Raw genomic sequence first — 23623 nt, 5'->3', positions numbered from 1 at the left:
CAACACATTTCATGTTCTTCAGGACAGAGGCTTCACTAGTAAAAATGAACAATTTGCTTTCTTTCTCATTAATAGCTCACCTTTTGTAATTTGACATTTGGGGGCCTGAAGATGCAGTGTGCTGCTACTGACTTGACTAGGTTTAATCCTGATGAATAAGGATGTAAAAGTAAAATTAGGCACATGCTAATGGCCATATCAAATGGCCATTGAATATCAATTAATAGTATTTATCTAATGGAAAGTGTTAAATGCCAATGCAACAGTACTTACCAGCCTTTCGGTTTGTATTATGAATTGTTGTCATATCATATATTACACTGTATTTAATCTTCTGCCCCAAGCAGTTTTTCTTGTGAGAGCAATAGATAATTCATCTTCTTTTAACTTGGTTTCTCCTCCAACAGACCCAGTTTAGCCACAATTTATAACTGAAACTATGTCTAAAGGAGTTTATTTCTGGTACTGTCCTCAGATTTCAAGGATCATCATATTTATTCCATGCAATACTAAGCCACATAATTCTGTGCTCAGGTGGGCAATTGACGCCGATGATGAAACATTTTTGATACTGGGCTTCCAAGAAGATATTAAATAAACATTTTCATATGGCTCTTCTTGGTGAGTTCTTCAATATTTGATGGTAACTGAATATGCAGAAGACAAACTTCAGTCATTTTGCGTCTAATCCTCTTTGAACATAGAAAGGATGATATTTCTCAGATTCTTTTTCACTAGAGTGACTTTTACATTGCTGATGGCCAAAATGCCAACATTTGCTAGTACAAATTCCTTAATTTCTGAAGAACACAATTTCCTTGTACAGATGGTCTAAATTATAGTTTATTATTAAGCTTATTTCAGTAATGAGCACACAGCAATACAATCACATATACAGCTTGATTTATTTCTGAAATTTGTTTAAAGAGTACAAAGCCTTTTACTTTGTTTTCATCAATTTTAAGATTTTCCAAGGGAGGGAAGAGTTTCCTGATCCTGAGTGAGATACAAATAAAAAATATAATTTGCTTAGTGTCCATTCAACTGAAATTTTCACACAGCAACAACAACAACAAAAAGCAAATATTTCACGAGAAAGAGCAAAAGTTACAGCATTGCTTTAGAATAGATATTTACAATATTTTACAGAAGAAACTTCAACCCTTGCTAGAAGAAATTTTAGCTGCAACAAGATCAGTAGTATAAATGCCCCAGTTTCAAAGGACTCAACACGTTACCCAAAAAAACAATGAAATATTGAACCTTTTGAGAGTTACCATAATAATAGCAAAATTCAGCTTGAATACACATCTTTGTTATAGCTTTGTCTGTTAACTTTCAGGGAAGCACATTCTGCTGTACATTTCAATATTAACTGCCAAAAATATTGCAGTGCTATGAGGCTTAGGTGGACTTTGCAGAATGCGTGTAACTCTTATTTTGTTATGTGGGCATGTTTACCTGCTTGATACTCTCACTGGATAAATTATGTCAACAGGGCCTGTCAATGTACTTTTAAAATTCCAAGGGTTTTTTTCCTGAAAGATTGACCTGAATGTTCTTTCATATGAGTAAGGCTCATCTGGTCACCTTTCAGATACATAAATTTTAAACATGATGCAGACTTCAGTCAGAAGAACAGTCAGTAAAATGCTCAATACTTCTGGAATTTAGATATATTTGTGATTATAGAAAACATTTAAATATTAACAATATAGACAAGACAATTCTGGCCATACAATACAAGGTGTTGAGTTACATCCAAATTTCCTATTTGTTGATTTCTGTACAACCTGGTAAATTAGCTGAAAAATAAGCCTACACATGCATTTGAATCAGACCACATTTATCTCTTCCTCTTGACTACAGCAATTTGAATTTTCATGTATTTTTAGCATGTAATTCAGCAATTCATGTTACCTTTTCCTATTAACTATGCAGGAAAACATTACTGTCAGAGAAAGGCATTGTCAGAGGTTAGGCTGAGCCTGCTTTCTGACAGAATAAATGTTACTAAGACTAATTACTTCAAAAGTTACAATCTGGCAGGTGCCAGAGGTGCTGGGAAGAATGCTATACCCTTCTTCCCTCAACAATACACAGGTCAGTCATGGCGCTTCTGGTGCCCTAACCTTCTTAGCTGAGCCTTGTTTCAGGAACAGGTGGATGCAGACTTTGGGCTATCATCTTGTCTGGTGTCATTCACGTTTGCATGAGCTATAAGGCCCTGGGAAGCACTCTCAGGCGGCTGGGATGTGGTGCAGAAATACCCTAGCTACCTCTAGGCAAGAAATGTGGTGGAAAGCCGACCCCTGGTCAGCAGAGGCAGAGCAGCTGTGCCAGTGTGACACCTGAGCACTGGTTATCATGGGAACAATGCTTCAGGTTGCTAGCCTCTTGCTTCTGCCACCAGCTTGGCCCCAGCTGGGCAGAGGATCTCTCTATGGAGCAGTGCTGGGCAATGCAAAAAACGCCTTTGACTGTACTCAGGTTCAATAGAGCCAATGGATGGTGCAAATTTGTTTCTACCAAAATGAGCTGCGGGCTTCTTGTAACACCTTTAGGGAGACATACAGTGCATGGGAGCCGCTCTCGCTCTTCCTGGCATGCTGCAGTTTCAACACACGGGTGTGTGAAACTGATGGACTGGCATCTCTGTCACAGACCACCAGGTCCTCTGCTCTGCCAATGGCTGATTATTTCCCTTGGCTTCCTGAACTGGCCGGGATAGCAGAACTGCATGCAAATCACTGCAGATCCCTGCTTGGACACCTCCAGTTAGTCATTTCCAGTGTGGCATTGTAAAGGACTTTTGACTAATAAACTATTTTTGCTGGAATACTCACAAATTCCACATCTTAAGCTCCAGCTCCTCTGAATGAACAAGGCTAGTAAGTTTGCAGCTTTACAAGACAGTTAATCTCAAATTCTAATACACATAAATTGAGAAAACACATTTATCTTCTATATTTAGGAGGTGATATGCCCAACACATATCTTGGGTGTCCAAACAAAGTTGAAGCTCACATGAAGACTATGTGAGCAGCCACAGTAAACCACTTGATCACTTTTTGGAGCATGGTGCTTCTAGAATTTCGTAGTTTAATAATTTCTAAAACATACAAAACCTATTGCCAATGTTTTTACAATGGAAAAAAGCATGCTGGGATATCCCAATAATCTACATTACTAGTCAAGTGGGGCAAAAGTAAGTCTGTTTTGTTAGGTCAGAATTCAGAATATTTTAACCTGATTTTCTGTGTTATGAGAAAGACCATATAAAAAGTACGTTACTTCACACAGGTTTTTGATTGGGGTTGTTTTTTAATTTATTTTTGGTCTTGCTATATCATACATCTGGATGCAACAACAAAGCTTCTGTTGCTTTAAAGATACTTCAGATAAATTATTATATGCACAGACATATTTTTATTTGCACTCCAAATGACACAAAAGTCATCTTCTCTAAACAAATGCCAAAGGACCGCACACTGACAGTGAGTCTGAGCAGAGGTGACACTGCATCTTGTTAGAAAGCGTACTTTTCATTTAGCCTGGAATGCAGCAATTTAACATTTAAAAGCAACTCCTGTTGATGATTTCACAGATTTTAACTTTTTTTTTCTAGTAAAAGTTTCTTTAGAATTTGCAGATTTGTAATTAATTGGAAGCTATAGTGACCCAACACAAAATTCAGTAGCTTTAAACCTCAGCGAATAATAATATCTAGTGTATTTTGCTACTTGCGTTGCTTCCAGTTTATATTTTAAATTGTGATGTCAAATACAAACAATATTACACTATTTAATACAGCTTTTAAAAGTCATAGAGCTTGAACATTTTTTTTTTTTTTGTCCCTATCCCTATAGTTTTGTGATTTTTATTTCTTTTGTGTGTTCAGGAGAGTAGGCCTCTGCCATCACTCATGGCCTCATTCCAGATGGATACAGAAAAAAGTGCAAAATATATTTTCAAAATGACTGGTTTCTGCCTACTTTAACTTAATCATTTTAAGCAATGCAAAGCCCTCTTCACTAAGTTGATTTTCTGTGGAAACTTCAAATTTAGAAAAATTGGGAATGGACGAATGAGATTCATTGTAAATTTCCTTACTGACAGGATCTGACTGTGTTTATGTCAGCAGTCATTTGAAAGCCTAATTCTGATCCCATGTTTGGTTTCGTCCACAATTATAATAAGGTTTTTCTACATGGATATCTTCCAGCAAAGAGTGAAGTTAATGCTTTATTTTGCCAGAGGTTAATCCCACTGCAAAGCATTTATTGAATCCCTGTGTAGATGCTTTAATTTGGAAGTCACATGGCTACAGTTCAGTAGAGCTGAAATCTCTTAGGGATTAGGGCAGTGATGGTTGCTTTCCTTCTGAATGAGAGAATCCACATACAGCCTTAACAGGCTGTAACTTGTGCATATTGACTTCACCCCTTTGGCTCATTTGTTCTACCCCCTCAAACAAAGTACTCATCAACGTATTACAAATTATACTTCAGTACCGACATTATTAGTCTGGTAACTGACTGCTTCTCACCTGGAGTAAACATGCTAATAGCAAGTATCGGGAAAAAAACCCAAACATACAGAAGCTTGCTAAAGACGTAATTGCATATGTGTCATGAAAGTGGGATATTTGTCTCCTCATAAGTACCATGGAGTTTGAATTATCTCGTGGCTTGTGATAACCTGTGAAAATTAAAGATAAGCAGAATGGGAAATAATCACCATGTGTTTCTTGTAACAGTTTTAAACAATAGTTTGTATGTGGCAACCAGGTAAAATTTTATACAGGGATAATTTTCAACAACTGAAAAATAATAGTTTATGAAATGGGGAGAAAAAGACAACATTACATAATTTCTCCTGGAACAGACAGACATGGATTATATTTTATTTGTAAGAAAGATAACAGGAATAATCAGGTGAAATACTGCATCATATAGTAAAAACAAATGCTTTCCTTTTTTTTTTTTTTTTTATTTCTAGTGCCAGCTTTTGCATTTGGAATGTGTGTGATGTCTTGTTCTCTTTGCAGGAGTTTGTGCTGGATTTTTGTGGCAGGGGTTTTTTGGTAGTGGGACAGGGGGCTGCAGGGGTGGCCCCCTGTGAGAAGCTTTTCAAAGCTTCCCTGGTTCCAAGTCAGACCTGCCTTTGGCCAAGGACAAGCCAATTAATGATGGTAGCTGTGCCTCTGCAAAAACGTATTTAAGAAGGTGAATCTGGGAGGGGTTGGGGACTTGCAAGGTGGTGTTACAAGGAGGACACCTCTGCAAACGCCAAGGTCAGTGGAAAAAAGGAGTGGGGGTAGGTGGGCCAGAGCAGAGATTCCCCTGCAGCCCACGGTGAAGACCATGGTGAGGTAGACTGTGTCCCTGCAGCCCATGAAGGTCACCAGTGGAGCAGATGCCCACCTGCAGCCCATAGAGTACGCCTCACTGGAGCAGGTGACTGTGCCTGAAGAAGTACGGGACTCTGAATGAAGCCCCTGCAGTTGTAGTTCATCACTGGGAGGACTGCAACATGTAGTAGGGACCTACACTGGAGCAGTTCATGAGGACCTGCTGCCTGTGGGAAGGACTCATACTGGAGAGGTTTATGGAGGACTGTCTCCCATGAGAGGGACACCATGCTGGAGCAGGAGAAGAGTGTGAGGAGTCCTCCTCCTGAGGAGGAAGGAGTGGCAGAGACAACCAGTGGTGAACTGTCTTTGGCCTTCATCCCCTGCCCCACTTGCGCAGAGGTAGAGAAATCAGGAGCAAAGATGAGCCCAGGAAGAAGGGGGAGGTCAGTGTCCCGATCCGATATCGGGGAGGGTTCTTAAACAATCCCGAGAGCGAGATTAAGACACAAACGAGGTCAGATGCTGCATAACCTTATGAGCTTTACTTTCTATAACAACTGATAAGAGCGATAGGACAGAGAGGAAAAGAAAGGAAAAGGTCGGAATCCCTAAGCAAGAACACGATAGAGGCGCAACTAATTACCACCACCACGACTGGGGATCCGGCGATGTTCTGTCCGCCCGATGACGCTCCACGTTCCTGGCTCCGAGTTGGTTCCCCTCTTCTAGTTGGTTCCCATCTTCTAGTTGGTTTCCCTCTCCAAAGGAGTACGCAGTCTGTCTTTTTTATAGTCCCCGTCCCCACAGTTTGTCTGCCCATTTCCACGGGGCTCGTTGTTGTAGGTGCCACCCCGTGGTCCTCCGTGCGCGCATGCCCGAGTGTCCATGGTGGTCGTGCTGGCGAGGGGCCGATCTGTCTCGCCGTGGTTTCCCCTCCACCCGGCTCACGCGTAGGCACAGCTCGATGGGTGACTGCTGAGACTGCTGATGTTCTCGTCTAGGGCGGATGTGGTTTTCATGGGGGACTGTGTGTTTCCTTCAAGATGTGCTCCTTTATGATGAGTCAGGAAGTGATCGTCGTGGAGACAGCGATGTTGAGACATAATAAAAGTCCAAAAAGTTCCTTACAGTCAGGGGAGGTGTTTTTCACATGTGGTAACACTTCTTACTGTCCCATCCTGTCTGTCATGTGTTGAATTTTTTTAAGTGTTTGAATTAAAGTTATGTCCTTTTGCTTCCCCTATCAAGCCCGTCTTGACTGTGACCCTAATGGGTAAGTTATACCTCCCTGTCCTTACCTGGATTCCTGAGCCTTTTTTTCTTCTTTTTATTCTTCACAGCACTGGGTGTGTAAGGGGTGAGTGAACAGCTGCGTGGCGATCAGTTGCCTTCTGGGCTCAACTCACGACAGTTCAAGCACATCTGCAACCTATAGTATAGCAAGGAAATCAAACATGATGGAGAGTGAACCCCATCATCATCACTGCCAAGTTCTGTTTTCACAAGAGAAAATCTGGGAACTGTCATCCTCATCATAATACCAGTCTCTTAGTTAATTAATGAGAAAATTTCTGCATTTTCACAAGGAAGGTAACTGTGCAGAATGTGTCATGCTTGTGAACTTTAAGTTACTTCTGACAGCTAAGGAAGGGTCTGAAACAGTGACCCTGATCCCACATTCTCACCTGTACATCTCACTGGTACCAACAAGTAGCCTTGCCTCGACAATCCAAGCTGAACTATATGAGATACCATGTCCTCTGCATGGACCAGGCTGCATTGCACCAGGCACTTGGTTATAAACAGACCAACTGGAAATTCAAGCACCATCCCTGAGGCCTAGTTGATACCATTTGTGTCTATTCATCTAAAACAAGAACATCTGTTTTCAGGAGGCAGAAATACTCCTAACACCTCAGAAATGGATTTCAGCTAAGGAATAGTGCTTGTTTTGAAGTGTTATTCTTTTTTAGCTTTCTGCTAGTATGCACTGAAGTCTACATATTCACTCTCAGCAATGCTGAGAATTTACTGTTTGGGGCAATGCAAGAAAAACTTGTAAGCCTTAAAAACTTAGGAGGCCACAAGTGGATGCCTTGCCTTCTATGACCTATTGCAAGGTGCTAATCTCAACAAATGACCATCCTCTTCCTCCAGGTTTGTGTTAACCCAGCAGGTGAAAGCACCATAGCAGAAACCTTCGACTTAGCTACTGATACTGAGTTCAACCCCTTCTGGTGCTCCAGGGGCAAAGCAGGTTTGCTGTTGCTTAAAGGTCTTCATGCAGACCATCTGTCATTTTGTTCAGAATGCGTCCCCATTATGGGGAATAACTTTTCTATATTTGGAGGAAAAGGTATTTGCTATGCAAGAATCACGTATGTTTTATTGGCCAAATAATTATTTCCTATTTAGTAACTACATCCATATGCAGGCAGAGAACAACAGAAAACTCTGTAACATGACACTACAATATATAAATCTGAAGGCTCCAGAGTGCTGCATTTTTCTCTGCTACAAGCATAAAAGTCACTAAACAACAGTTAACACAGATAAGTTTTTTCATCCATTGCAAAGAAGGGTAGGTACATATCTCCTATCAGTCACTGATTTCTAGCTGTTATTTTCTTTTTGACATGATCACACAGTCTTTAAAAAAAAATACATGAACAAACAAGAAAAGAGTAGGCAAAAGAGAACATCATTCTTAGGCATAATTATTTGTGGCTTTGAATGTGCTGCTGATGGGAGTGAAACTCAAGTGGATTAAGAAAGAGCATCAATAGGAAGGAGAAATACAAAACCAGTACAAATTCCCTTAATGGAACACATTGCATTAAAATAATAATAAAGATAGCAATACTTGAATTGTTCAGATGATGAGAATGTCTACAGGGCAAATCTAGACCAGGATCCAATTTTTCTAGGCAGTGTACAGACATATGGCAAACGCAAGCCTTTGTCCCAAAGAATCCAAAATTACGTAAGAGAGAACAATACAGGTGGAAAGATACAGGACCTTTTTTTTTTTTTTTTTTTTCTTTTTTTTGTTTCTGTTAGAAATAACAAAGATTGGGCCTAGGAGAATCCATGGTGTGTGCAGATTGCTATGGGTTCTCTGTCAGTTAGGAGTTAAAACTAGATTCCCAGGCCTCCACTGTCTTGACTGAAAGGGATTTCACAACTTTTGCACTTCTAGCACTTTTCATGCCAATTCTTGAATTCCTCAGTTACTGCTTTTAAGGACTCTTCTTTACTTGGCTATTTATTTTGTTAGTTCACTAACAAAAAGATATATCAGGTGTCTGTGCAGTGGGGTACCAAAAGTCAAACAAAACCCACCTCTTATTAACCATCTGAACACTCTCAGGCCAGCACCATATTTCTGCAATGCACACACACTTGTACAAACTTACATAAAATTACATGTGTTTTCTGAACATTTTAAAGGAAAGTTGAGAGGAGTTAGTGAGAGATTTCAACAAGATTGCCTTTCAGCCTACTCACAGATTCACATCTCCTTTCAGCATCAGCAGTCTTTATCTCCACATCAAATCCATCCTCACAGCAGCAAACAACAAATGACTTTGTCACAAAAAAGCAAGAGTGAAACAACCGCATTTTCCAAATTTAAACCTCCTCAGAAGAGTCTTAATTGTCAAGAACTGCAGAAAGAGGACAGCTCATAAACCACACACTGCTCTTGGCAAAAGTGATGAAGGCATCAGAGTAGGAAGGTTACTCCTCATTTCAGGTCATCACAAGGCAAGATGGCAGCCCTACCTGCTCTCCCTGGTCAGTAGTTGGGGGGTAGGCTCTACCCTGACAAATAAGTCACTCACTACGAGGAAAGGGTAGGCAGGCATCTTTTTCTCCCAAGAAGGGTTTTCTTTTGCAGTCTAAAAGAGTCTGAAGACCCTCACTCGTTAACCAAGAACATGTCTGGGATAGGGCACAATCGTGAGGGTCTGGCCTGAGCGTCAGAAGAGACTGTGACAGGTAGTACAGCATTGCTTCCACAAAACAGAATTGATATGGACATCTGGAGGCAGCAGCAAAGAAGTGGTAGTAAGGAGTGCATGAATCTTTCCAAGGAGGAGTGAGTGATATTTAAGCGAACTTGGTCATCCTTAAGGTCATGTGTCACTAGACAGTTCCAGTGATCTGATTCCCAAAGTCACCTTTCAAGATCACAGTGGGAATTAAAAAGAGGGTCTGGAAATCTAATATTTAAGGACAGTTATACAAAATATTGAGGAATTCCAGGGATTTCCCTTTATAGTTTCTGCTTCACAAGGAGTCTAGTGATGCTGGAAATGAAAGAGGGATCTGGGGAAAATGCCTCTTTTGTACCACAAAACCTTCACCGTATACTCATGCAGAGTCACCGAGAGCAACATTTGTGTTGATACAAGCTTTAATTACACATGATAAGATCCTGAAAACTCAGCTTCAGTATTAAGTCTTGTAGTGGATAAATATAGTGTCTACAATCTCCTAATATTAAAGCGAGACTAGGGATGGTGCTGTGATCTAGACATTTCAAAGTATTTCAATTCAGATATGAAAAGTCTGAATAGAAAACAAAATCAGATTAGAAATAGTAGAGTGACAGTGAAACAATTTATTGTGGAAAAAGAAGTCCTATGCAAATTGTACTGAGCTTTTTAGCTTTTTCTCTGTCCTTTTGTTGTTCTGATTCCAATTTATTATTCGTTCAACTCAGTTTGCTTCTGGTTCACTTAGTTTTGACATATGGCTAAACAAAATTGCCAAGGGCACATAGATGATGGATGATACAATGATGACAGACTTATTTTCATTCTAATTCTAAATTCTTCTAAATAGGGCATTTTTCTTTCTAAGTTTGACCTACTGTGTGCATGAAAGTGGAGAAGTTCAGCTGATGTGACTGTGGGCGTAGAAGAAAGAAGAGAAAGCTGGACTGCAGTTTGCAGTCATGTTAACGTTGTTTGGGTTCTTCATCTCCAGGAGTCATCATCCCTCACAATATTGCAAAGAGACAAGAACATAAGCGCTTTTATCTTCTGATGTGTTGCATGGCAGTCTTAATGAGCTTCTTTCTCTGTACTGGTCAGGAAGCAAAGAAAACAACAGCAGAAACATCAAAGGTTTGAACTTGCAGTTGCAGCGGTGAGCAGATTGCTGGAAATAAGTGGCAGCAGGAGAGCAGAGAGCACAGCTCAGTGGAGCCAGCTGTTATTAGTGGATATGAAGGAAAGGCTGAAGAAACAAAACTCTGTTATTCATACCATGTGGTTGCTAAAGAAATTTTGATGGTTCACTAGTGTGTCTGTGCTACGTCTACCTGTGGCTGTAGGCACAGTTGTCGCAAAAGGAAAGGAAGGAAGATCTTGCCAGATACACCGTAGGAAATTAATTAGGCCAATTGCATATTTTTTCATTTCAGTGACCTCCCCTTACCAGGTCATGAAGAAGGTATCGTTTCTCTGTCCCTTGCTTTTTGCTAATAAGGAGCTCCTGTCTTAATACTAATAACAATAAAGGGACTAATCCTTGGTATTTTCTGAAGAATTTTCTTATCTGTGTTCTCCTGTGACTGCAAAGAAAAGAAGGAATATTTTCTTGAGTGTACAAAAAAACAGGTCCAGAGAATTTAAAAAGGGATAAATTGCTGCAAATCTCTTGCAAATGAAACTGTGCAGGGCAGATGTCAGATTTTTTATGGTGATCCATAATATTAAGGAACATGATGCTAGAATACTGCATGATTTATTTTTTAAAAAAAGCAAAATCTGACGATTTTGACACAAAACTAAAGATGTTCACTGTAACACCTTGTTTTCACATCAGCGTTTAAGAGATGTGCTTGAAAACCCACAAAATCCTCTGAAAAATGAAACTGATGTGAGACAGGTTTTTTTGTCTTTTTTTTTTTTTTTTGACACTCTTTTGTCATCCCTGAAAAGAGAGCAAAATCATAAGATACCTGTAGATCTTGAATTTTTACTGATCACTGCATCACTGGTAGCAGAGATTTTAAAACCCAATAATTTACTGCCTGAGCTACAGCTAGCTGTAACTATTAAAAGCACATTAGCTTCTGCAAGTCATGAAGCCACAATGAAGGGTAAATCCCCTTTAAACACGTTCCTAACTACTATTAGATCTGTGGATTCCAAATTTCCTGCATGTTTGACAGCTTATTCTACAACTACTGCCTTACTGAGCTCCTCTTTGCTCTTTTTCTTCTATACCGACCTTCCCAGTTCCTAAAAGTTCACTCCCTTGCACTCTACTGCTATTCATTTTCTTCTTCTTTTCTCACCTTTGTTATGTCCTTTTTATTCTCCTCATCCCTCGTGTTGATGTCATCAATGTGAACCAGGCTGGTTATTTTTGATTTGGGCCCTTCATCATACTCTATCCCTAAATTTGGCATAAATCACTGGTAAAGTTGCTGCAAGACAAGTCACTGTTTCCATTAAACTAGGATGTCCTAGTTTGCCAAAGTCAGATCATTTTATTGTTGAGCTGAGCTTGGAGAGATGTTAGGGGAAGGCAAGATAACAAATTTTGACCATACGTCAATCTTCGGGAAGAACTTTAAGGCTGAGGTGATATGTTTTTCTTTTCTTTTTCTTTTTTTTTTTTTTTTTAATTTCTAGTCAAAATGTCTTTTATTCTGGGAGAAGAGTACAAACAAACCCCCTGCTTTTATTAAGGAATTTTAGATTGAAGAAATCTGACCTATTTTTCAACACATAAGTATTTGACACAGATGTTAACAGCTGTTTAGAAATGGATACTACTATGTGGAAGAATCTACTTGGTATGCATCTAAGGTCAGCAAAGTTTAGACAAGATCATGAATTGAAGTGGGCATGAAGCTAAAGATAAATTGCAGGAATGCTTGATTTTTGACTAGTGAATGGCATAGGGCACTTAGGGCTTTAACTGTTCAGGGTAAATTATCAAAAGAGCCATTTCTGTTTTGTTTTGTTTTATCTTTGTTTTCCCCAAACTATATATAAAGAAATGGTGACATAATAGCAGAAGTAGGTTTAAATGATATTTAGTGAGATTCAGACCTTCAAATTGAAAAAAACAAAGTTTTTATTATGGTCCTAATTTATTTCCCAAGTAGTGGGTAAAGCACAGTACAATATTACTGCAATGAATATACAGACTGAAAAATGTATTTGTTGAGCAGGAATAAGCTGTTTCAAGAGAGACTCACACTTCTAGAGTGTCTTTTCATGCAGTCCTCACTGATTCACAGCAGCAGTTCCATTCTTCCAGGCTTCAAAGCCTTCAGGGAAATCTTTCATATACTGTTTCTAAAGCAGCCCAAGCAATCAGTTCCTGTAATGCTGCACAGTGTTGTCTCAATTAACCCCTTACAGATATTTCAGGATAACTGTGTAAACTAAAAGGCAGAGATGGAAGGTAGCCAGACAGTCTAGTCTGATCTCAGCAGATCAATTCTGAATGACAGAGACTAAGGTTAAAACATGCAATGCAGTACAGTCTTGAAGATATCCAAACTAGCTCAGAATCCATGCTAAACACCATAAATATATTAGTTTGTATCCAAGAAGAAGTTCAAATATCTTACTGTGTAGTGTAAATGTGCCTTAAATGCCACAGAGGAAATATTGCTCTTTGTAAACATTTCCTTGCATAAACTTAACAACATTCTTCACTTCTCTTGGTCCTACTTGCTTTCACGCTGTAGCTGTTCAAAAAAGATCCTTTGCATGATTCTTCTGGAAGGTCTAGACTGGATCATTCCCTGCAGTCTCCAAAAGCCCATTTCTTTCTAGAGCAGAAGGGAAAGGTATCCTTCAAAGTTGATTTTTGCTCCACCCTGTATCTCTTTGGCCGTTTTAATAGATATGTCTAAGATATTGCAAAGGCCAATAAAGTTCAATTTCTTTTTCTGGATCTAAAAAATTCCAGAGAAATATAGACTATATTTACTACTACTGATGGAATAAATTGTGCCCACCACCTTCCCACTTAAAAAAAAAAAATTACCCCAGGACCTTCTTAGGAAGCAAAGCATACAAAAAACATAACCAAAATTTGAAGAGGATACATTTTGAAGGCAGTTTGTTAAGAAGCTATAAAGCATCAGGATTGCTGCTACATTTTGGTAATAGAAAACTCGTGTTTTCTGAGATAGGTACTGCTTATTTGCCTTTTTTTTTATCTGTGACTAAGGGCCCTTTTCTGATATCATATTTCCAAACTGCCAAGAAATTTTGATTGATGAATTAATTTTTGTGGGTACCCATGCAGACTCATTATGACCACAACATTCTCAAAACAGTTATCCAAAACTGGGTCATGATGACTCAGTCATCATCTGCAGTCAGAACTCTTATTTATTATTTAACATTAGTAGATAGTGGTACAGTGTTCATAGTTTAAGCTACTTATTTGACATCTTGTCTCAAATATATGACTCAAAAACGTCCTGCATAACTTCATCTAGCTGGACCTGCTTTGAGCTGAGGATTGGCCTGTGTGAACTCCAGAAGTCCATCCCATCTTACACTATTCTGTTTTACAGCATTCTCATTATATGTCAATGAATCAGCCAAGAATAGCCAGAATATTATGCTCTGTCATATATTTTTTTTTCTACCAAGAACAACCTACTCCCTCCTCTCTTCACCCCACTATTTTAATTAATCTGAGAATCAGAGGCTCTTTTTAAGCAAGAGTCTCTTGCTTAAAGAAGGGTCAGCACTGAAAATTCAGAACAAGGTAATCAGGGCACCAAGGTCAATGGTGTATTGACCTCCAGTTTGCTGATGACCCTAAGCTGTGAGGTGTGGTTGGGATGCTGGAGGGAAGACATGCCATTCATAAGGACCTTGACAGTCTTGAGAGGTGGGCCCGTGAAAACCTCATGAAATTCAACAAGGCCAAGTGCAAGGTCCTGCACATGGGTCAAGGCAATCCCAAGCACAAATACAGGCTGGGTGAAGAGTGGATTGAGAGCAGGCCTGCGGAGAAGGACTAGGGGCTATTAATGGATGGAAGACTGATTATGAGCCAGCAATGTGTGCTTGCATCCTGGAGAACTGACTGTATCCAGGGCTGCGTCAAGAGAAGTGTGGCCAGCAGGTCGAGGGAAGTGATTGTCCTCCTCTGCTTGGCTCTTGTGAGACACCACTAGGAGTACTGTGTCCAGCTCTGGGGCCCCCAGCAAAAGAAGGACATGGACCTGTGTGTTGGCTTTGTGTGGCAGGGGGAGGTTTTGGTAGCAGGCAGAGGGCTACAGCACTGGCCTCTCTGAGAAGTTTCTTGAAGCTCCCTCAGCTCCAAGTCAGACCTGCCTCTGGCTAAGGCCAACCCAATTAGTGATGGCGGTTGTGCCTCTGTGACAACATGTTTTAAAAGGAGAATCTGAGAGGAGAGGTTGGAGTTCTAAACTGAAAGAGGGCAGATTTAGATTAGATACAAGGATAAAATTCTTCACTGTGAGGCTGGTGAGACACTGGCACAGGCTGCCCAGAGGGGCTGTGGCTGCCCCCTCCCTGGCAGTGTTCAAGGCCAGGCTGGACGGGGCTTTGAGCAACCTGGGCTAGTGGAAGGTGTCCCTGCTCATGGCAGGGGGGTTGGAACTAGATGATCTTTAAGGTTCCTTCCAACCTAGAGCATTGTATGATTCTATGACTATTCCCTCTTAATTAAGATAAAGTGGTCTTATGTTAAGTATTCTATGATTATATGATTCTATGACTGGTTCCTCCAGGTTGGGGTCATACATGAACTTGATGACTGTGTGCTCTGTCAGTTCATTCACATTGATTAAAGTTTTTAAACAGGATATATTGCAGGACAGAGACCTGAGCAACCTCACCTGTAACTAACCCCCAGGTGGAATACGAACCAGTAACTGATACAATGATCTAGTTAATTTTGACTCCTCTTTGTTCACACACCTACAATATAACATCCCAAACTGATAGAGACACATTATATCCGCTGGTTTCATTCACAGACATTTTATTACAGGGTCAAGCACGATATGCTCTTGGTAAATTCATGCAGACTGTTTCTCATCACTTTTTTGTTCTTCATGTGCCCAGAAATATGCTGCAGGATGACTTGCTGTATGATTTTCCCAGTCACCCAAGTGAGGCTGACTGGTCTGGACTTCACACATGATCCTTTTGGACTTTTTTGAATGTGGATGTGACATTTCCCTTTCCAGTTGCTGCAGAATGCCTCCAACCTCCATGACCCTTCAAAGATGATAGAGTCCAGCCTTGCAAGGAAATTGGCCAGTTCTCTGTTCACCCTCAGATATAGCCCACTGGGTCCCATGAAACTGCATAGGTTGAGTTTTCTCAAGCGCTTTCTAACCAGGATCTCTTCCATTACCTGTAATTCTTCTTGAAGCTTGCCTCTAGAAAAAAAGCCTGGGAGATCTTGCTGGTGAAGAGAAAATGGTGAAAAAGATGTGTGCTCTCTGTAGGGAGGAGAAAATAGTATTATACCAAAGTGTCTATCTGTAAGCAGTAGATAAGAGATTAGGCAATATTGATCAATCCCCCAATTTAGAGCCCTGGGGGATGCAACCTAATGTATCAGTGAGACATCATTCTCTTATTTGCTCTGTAGCTGCAATCATGTGCAAATTTCTGTATTGGGAAAAAAATCCACTATTTTATCACCGGTAATAGAAGTATGTTTTTTCAGGATGTCTGTGGGTATTTGAACATAGATCTTCCACAATGCAGTAATTGCAGAATACTGGATATTATTTCCTATTTGCAAATCTATAATGAAATAATTTCCCCTTGAATTCATATTATGTTGAATGGGTATTCAGTCAGCAAAAGGAACACAGAATTTCACAACAATTTGGAAATTGAAGACCTCCTTAAAAAATAAGAGCAGAAAAAAACCTTAGTGGATCACAGCAGGAGCCACACAATCCTACTGCTACCAGCAGCAGATACCTAAGAAAAATACACATATAAGAAACATTCTTTGTGAAAGAAAGGAGATAATCATGGTGGGTTTTTTTATGCTTTACCATCTGAGACCTCATATAAGACAGGCTAAGAACTCCTGAGATTAAAAAAAATAAATCATATTGTTCTCTTGTACTGATTAGCAATGCTTATGAAAATCAGAACAGAGACAGGGAAAGTGATGACATTAGCATAGGCATACGCCAAGTATATTAGGCTTAGATCTTTAAAGCTGCTTAAAGGACTTGAATACCACTTCTCAGTAACATATAGGTCTAACCATTAAGAATGAGCAAATCCAGGGGGAAAAGAGCTGCTTAAACAGCTTCTGAGATTTTGACAACACAGAAACAGAGAATATGGTCTAATTCTGAAAACACCTAAATAGGAGCAACTTTTATCTTGTTAATATTCGTATTATCTCAATGGGACCGCTGACATGAATATAATTACCTCATACATAGCTAAGCATTTTCAGATTTCCGCATATCAGAGACAATACCTCTCAGCACAAAAAAATTAGAGCTTTAATAATGAAATCTCATTACTTGCAAGTGTCTCTTTACAAATGTTTGATGGTAAGCTTACTGGCAGAACAAATATGGTGTCAATGTAATATTGCCTAGTTGTGCTTAGGACATGATAAAATACACGTTGTGAATTAAGAGAAACAGCTGCAACATTTTTTTTAAATTAGGTGTCTAGCACTTCAAAGAGTTATACAAGTATATTTGAACTTAGAATGCAATTCACTTTGATGAAAGTACGGCTTTAAAATAGAAAAAATTCAGAGTAGTCAGTGGGAAATAATGATCTAGCAGCAATGTAGTTTGGAGACTCCCAAACATAAACAAATTTCTAATTCTTTAAGCTCTTTCTTAGAAAACAATAACTCTAATATTATCTGGACACTCCAACAGCCAAGTATTTTTAATCTGAGAAAGCAAAATTTCTCTAGGTAAAATGACAAAATGTATTATCCATATTCAGGCAGTAAAAAGACATTTTACATGATCCACAGAGGAAAATAAAGTATTTTCTGATGGCCTGCTGTAGCTGATTTTAAGCAGTCAAAAAGCAAGATGACTTCATTTAAAACTGTCATCCCTTGTAATTTACATTACAATTTAATCACTGGATTTTTTAAAGTACATATATTTCTACCTACTCATCAATGGGACTTAATCCATATGCAGAGGGCACAAAGCATGCACTCCGGAAGAAACATGTTTACATTTCAAGAAAGGATTAAAACCCACGAACCTCAAGAGTAACACAACATGATGCCTTGTGAATGTGAATGACTGATTATCTGAGTGAAACCAACAGATTCATGGATTTCTCTCTTTCCGGTGGCACTGAGGTTAGGCCCTCAAACTGTGCAAGGGCACACACAAATGCAGTGGAATATTCAGAATATCCACACAGGATTTTAGAATCTAGCAGATTATAAAGTTTAAAAAAGAAACCAAAATGTAGCAAAACCCTACATAAACCAGAATTTCGATGGAGTTATATAAACCTCTTCTAGATTAAAAAAAGGGAGGGTAGGACAGGTGTGATTTGAATCCTGCCTTGAGCTTTATATTCAGATGTCTTTTTAGAAAAAAAGCTGCAGTGTGCTTCCTGTGCTATGAGACTCTCAAAGGAGAAGCACGGATTTTTAAAATTAAACTAATCCCCAAGGCAGTAACTAGTCAGACACAATTCACATACAGTTCAGTATTTATGAAGTGCAGCAGATCAAACTGGAGGAGATAAATATGCAGAACTCACAGACAAAACGTGTGCTCAGACTCAGCACACATGTAATTGTGCTTATACCAGTTCTTGAAAATTGGCTGGACAGGTCAAGAGATACTTGGAAATGTGAAGTTTAAGCGGTTTACGTCAGTGCTGTCCTGTCTTCAGTTAATTATGTCTTCTCTTTCATTAATGTATGGCATTTTAGGACTACCTAGATCTTTGCATTAGCAGGGAAGGAAGAATGCAAGCATACCACTCTCAACCATATATGACCCTAACTTTCTTGAACTAAATCTTGTATCTTTGCCTATTGTCAGTGATTTGGTAAAAAGAAGAACAGTTACAAGGATTACTGTGACTATATAGCTTAAACAGTAGAGCAAAAGTGAAGTTAACTGTGGTATGAATGACATGTAGATAAAACAGAAGTTTACAGAAGCTAGTCTGAAAATCTTACAGAGAAAAAGAATATATTTTAAGACCCCCTAATGAGACCAGGAATAGAACACTTTCCTAGTCATGCTTCCTTTTATTGGGACAAATCATCAATCCAGAATGAAATTTCATTTGGTTGTATCTTAAGAACATTTATTCTTTTCTCCATTTTTACATAAAATAATTATATGAAAATTAGGAGATGCTAGAAATGTCACAAGAAATAAACCTGAATTAAGAGACTTTCAGGCCAAATTTTAGGTTAATAAGGTACAAAACCAAAAGAAGAAACTCTAATAATAAATAATAATAAAATCAGAACATAATTCAGGATTAATTTTCAGAAAAAAAAAATGAAAGTAAAACAGTTCTGTTGATTCTTCAGTCTATATACCTTGCATAAATGTAGACAGTAAAAGTCTTCCCTTGCAGATGATAAATTTCTTGTGAAAAGAACCCATATTTGTATGTATGTATCTAACTATATATGTGTGTGTGCGTGTGTGTGTACATATGTGTGTGTTGTAATCAGGTTTGTTTTGGTCTGCAGCCACCTTTTTTTTTTTTTCCCCCCCCAGGTATTGGCACTTAAAATAGATCTTCAGCCACAGTGTCTTGCCTCTGAATCAAATGTTTGCTGCTTGATATCAAGGAGGAAATACACCTGTATACAGAATAATTTTTACACCTTTGTCTTTTCTGTCACCACCCTTACCATACTAGCTATCTATTAATTTCCTAACAGTGAGAAGTAACTATGCAGTAAAGCCTTCAGTAATAACAGATTTTTAGTGGAGAGTAATAACATCAAAAACATATTTCCCATGCCATTGTCATGACATTTCTTAAAGAAAAAGATATTTCTACCAGAAAGTATTATAGCAATCTCATTTTTCTCATGTATTCACTCATACTGTAGAATTGAAGCAATGAACATGACTGATGCCTACAGTAATATAAATAAGTTTTCAAACCCAGATCTGTGTTACTGAATCCTTATTCTGTACCACATTACGTCAAACATGTATAAAAATTCATGTGGCTAAAGAAGGTAGACTTGGTAGTAACCGTATTAGTTCTGTAAATCATGGAACAACAGCAACCTGTTCATTTCTATGCTGTGAGAAATATTGAATGTGAATATTCTCTTTCATGTCTACCTGGAGGTTTGAAACCAACCAAAACAGTAAAGCAGACAGGGCCTGTCTTCTCTCCAGTGTCTCTTGCTTTGCTTTAAAGAGAGTCTCAGAAAATATCTTTGTTACCTTCAGCATTAATGACTTCCAGTTTCCTCCTTTGACTAGTGTTGGGGGAGAAAATATGTATTATCTGTAACAATTACACTTGCATAGGTAGAGGAAATGCCACTAGTTTCCATTATTATTCTTCAGCTGATCTCTAACAGCATTCTTAAGAGCCCTAGTTCATCAGCCTACCTGGAAACAAGTGCAATCCCACTGAGGCACTATGAAACAGAGTTTTAACAAAATCATGAAAGCAGTGAATGAGATGAATGCATAATTATATTCACCAAGTTCCATAAAACTAGAATGATGCAGTATTTATTGGCACTTACATGAAATCCTGTTAAAGCATAGAAGAGAAAACAGGGTTTTTTTTTACAGTAGATAGTGAACTTGTAAAGTTTTATACTGGACACTGTGGGGAGAATGTCAGAAACTTTGGAAAGGATTAGACAAATTCATAGGATCCATAAGCAAATACTAAAAGGAATAGACAGGAACGTACCTCTAACATTCCTTATCCAAGATTACAAATGGTGAGGGCTGCATAGGGTTGAAGATCAGGTTGGAGAACTGCTCATACATTTTACCTTGCAAAGAAGATGAAAAGTTGTTGTCATGCAAGGTGCACAAAAAAGCCACTTCAGCCTGGCTCTTAGTTCAGATACAAAGGTGATGAAACTGAAAAATTCACTTAAAAATTATTCTCTTAAAATATAAAGTTCACACTCAGGGAATTTTACTAATATTTGCTTAATTAATATTATTTTGCATGGTATTTCAAATTTCCTTCCAGGTCTTTCACACAAAGGGCATAAATTTTGTTTCATTAGTGAGTCATTGTCTCAAAAAGTTTTTATAAGAGATAGGTATTGTGTTGTCGCATGGTCTTTGTTCAGCTACAATAAAAATACTTCTAATATGAAATTGGTTTTCTAGCCTGCCTTCCCCATTGTGTTCAGACATGGAATTTTAGAGTGAGACATTTTTCTGGTTTCTGTATGTCACTGAAGTGTTGTATTTAAATCACTGAAGAGTAGGTATGAGTAGGCAATATATGAGTGAATAATCTGCAGAATGATGAAATAAAACCTATTCTAATTTGCTTGGCTGGCCAATAAGAGGTAAGTGCTAATGCCATGACTGAATTCATTAGGAAACTATGCTACTAATTATCTATCACTGCAGGACAAAAAAGAGTTAAAAGTTCTTTGCTAATTGCCTTCCCCTTCCCTGTATGCACATGAATATACATATCTAATATCAGTCAAAATCTCTGCCTTGATGCGTTTCCTCATATGCAAAACAGAAAAATCTGTATTTATCACTGAAAAGGTTACTCTATTAATTTCACCTCGTGTATATGTATGTAATATTCTCCTTCAATGTTTTAATTTTCCTTTTTTTTTTTTCATTCAGAGTAGATTTCTCTTTACAAAAATAAACAAGCAAACAAATAAACCCCTTCTCTTAATTAAGTGCCTGGTATTCATTAGGAATTCTTTTATCCATTACTGAAGAGATCTTCGTGCATACATTTAGAAATAATTTGATCTTGCAAGAGAAACTTTAATAAAATTAGGCAGGAAAAAGCTAGCAGTAAATAACTCCTGGTACATGGTTTCTCCTCTATGGCCACAAGTCAGATAAATTTAATCAGAATCATCCACAACAGGATCAGAATCATGTATATATTATTGTCTTACATGCTGCAGTGTTCCATATAACATATCCATGTTTCTGAAGTGCCAAATTTACTCATCTTTTGGAGTTCATTTACAATTACTAAGCTATCAATGGTCTATCAAAGATTTTGAGGTCAACTACAGACTAGAAGTTTAATCATGCACTGGTATATAGCATTGGAGAATATAGCTGGAAAGGAAAAGGCACTGGAGGCCCTTTGGCATCTACTGAGACATTGATTGCTGAGAACTGAACAGCAAGTGAACCATGGGGACACTTGTAAGGCACTAGGACCTCCAGTGCTAACTTTGGTACTGTGGCATTTTATCTCCACTCCATGGTTTGCGGCTGTGCTTCAGCACACAACAGATTCATTTTCCCCAAGAAATCTTAGTTTGTTGATGTAAAAAAATGAATTTTGTTGATTGCTGAATTTCTGCCACAAACCCTTTCTAGATAGCTCTATCTTGTTTCTATAAAACCAAGGAGATATTTAAATGTTCAGTAGATGATAATAAAATAAATTTTAAAATAAACAGTTCTGTCAAATATTTTTGAAAATAAACAAGATATATATTTTTCTCATCCAGCTAAGAATGCTTCTTAGAAACAGTCCAACTCTTCCTGTCTTTCCTATAGCCTCCATGCCATGCAGGCAGCTAGCTTGCTCTTTGTTAGGGTCAAAGGATAAATGCTTTCAACTTACCTTTATACATATATATATTTGTACTTCTCATAGTAATAAAATAGCTGAAAATATTTTAGAATATATATCCATTAACATTCTTAGAAATATCACAGGATTTTGGTCTTCTCCTTCAAAAGTATATGGAAAATTTCTACAGTATATTGTATAGAAGCACATTTGTAAGACTATCACATGCCCTTGCATCCACTCTGTCAAAATATTATGGTAATATTTTGATATTATATTGTAAAAGCTTCCATTTTGGAGAAATTCCCTGAAAATGTGAATCATATAAAGTGTGCCATTTAAATAAAACAAGCATTAACGTCAGCTTGATCTCTCAAATAAACAGTAGAGATACTGTGATTCTTATACAGAAAGTTCATGTTTGTTGTTAAACCAGACATCATCTAAAACAAATTTCCCTGAGCTGCTAAGTATACTAGAAAGATTTATAATGTTCATTTATTTTCGGCTTAACAAAACCAAACGTAACTTTTCCAGACTAGATTTAACAGCACAATGTACTGAAATGTTTAAAACAACATCAGTTTTAGTTCAGCAGTTAAAAAATAATAAAAAGATTTGTTTGAAACACCCTTGAAAGTCAAGGTGGAATCAGATTTTCCTTAAATGTTTGTCTGTGTGCAAAACCTACAATTGCTTCTAAGAATCCTTACTTATGACACTTTTCTTGTATTTATCCTAATCTTCCTTTGCTTCTGCTTGAGCCCATAGGTCCTCAAGATTTATATAGTGCATAGGGAACAACATGCTTGCTTGCTTGCAAGAATGTTTTACACAGTCAACAAATCACCTTAGCTCCTACAGGTTAAAAAAACAAGCCCACATTCTTCTAGTCTTTCTTGGTAGCTCAACTTTTCCAGTCTTTTAGTTATAACTTGTTACCTTCTTCATTTTTCCTGTTATTTATTCAAATACTAGCTTTTTGCCTGGTTGTAACATTTTTGTGTTCTGCCTTTGGTGTTTGCTGTACCTTACAGTGTTTGGTTTGTGCCTTAATCTAAAATATCCTTCTAGTTATATAGTAGCATTATACTTTTATCTAATCTTTTCTGTTGAAATGAACAACAATTCGTCATACTTTCACCTGGATTATCATAGTGAGTAATAAAGTAACTCAATCTGAAACTTCCACTGAAACTTCTAGTTGATGTCTAATCTTCCCTTTGACATCTTTCTTTTCTTTTTTTTTTTTTTTTAAAACACTAGACCTGTTCAGTGTCCAATGGGAGTTCATAAAGTGCTTAAGGCCATTCTAGGAACAGAAGGAGATGACACAGACATAGTGTATACACCTTCTGTTCTCCTTCTCATCTTTTCTAGCTGAAGAAAAAGTCATAAACTACTTCTTTAGGCACAAAGGTTAATGATCTTTTAGTATAAAGCTATTGCAGGTAAATAAAGAAAAATGTTAATCAAAAGGTATCAAAACAAAACAAAAGATTTCTTTGAATCTAAAACAATG

The sequence above is a fragment of the Athene noctua genome, chromosome Z (genome assembly GCF_965140245.1).
Source record: "Athene noctua chromosome Z, bAthNoc1.hap1.1, whole genome shotgun sequence".
NCBI classification, from domain to species: Eukaryota; Metazoa; Chordata; class Aves; order Strigiformes; family Strigidae; genus Athene; species Athene noctua.
The sequence above is the reverse complement of the archived record's forward strand: the minus strand, read 5'-3'. Positions refer to the sequence as shown.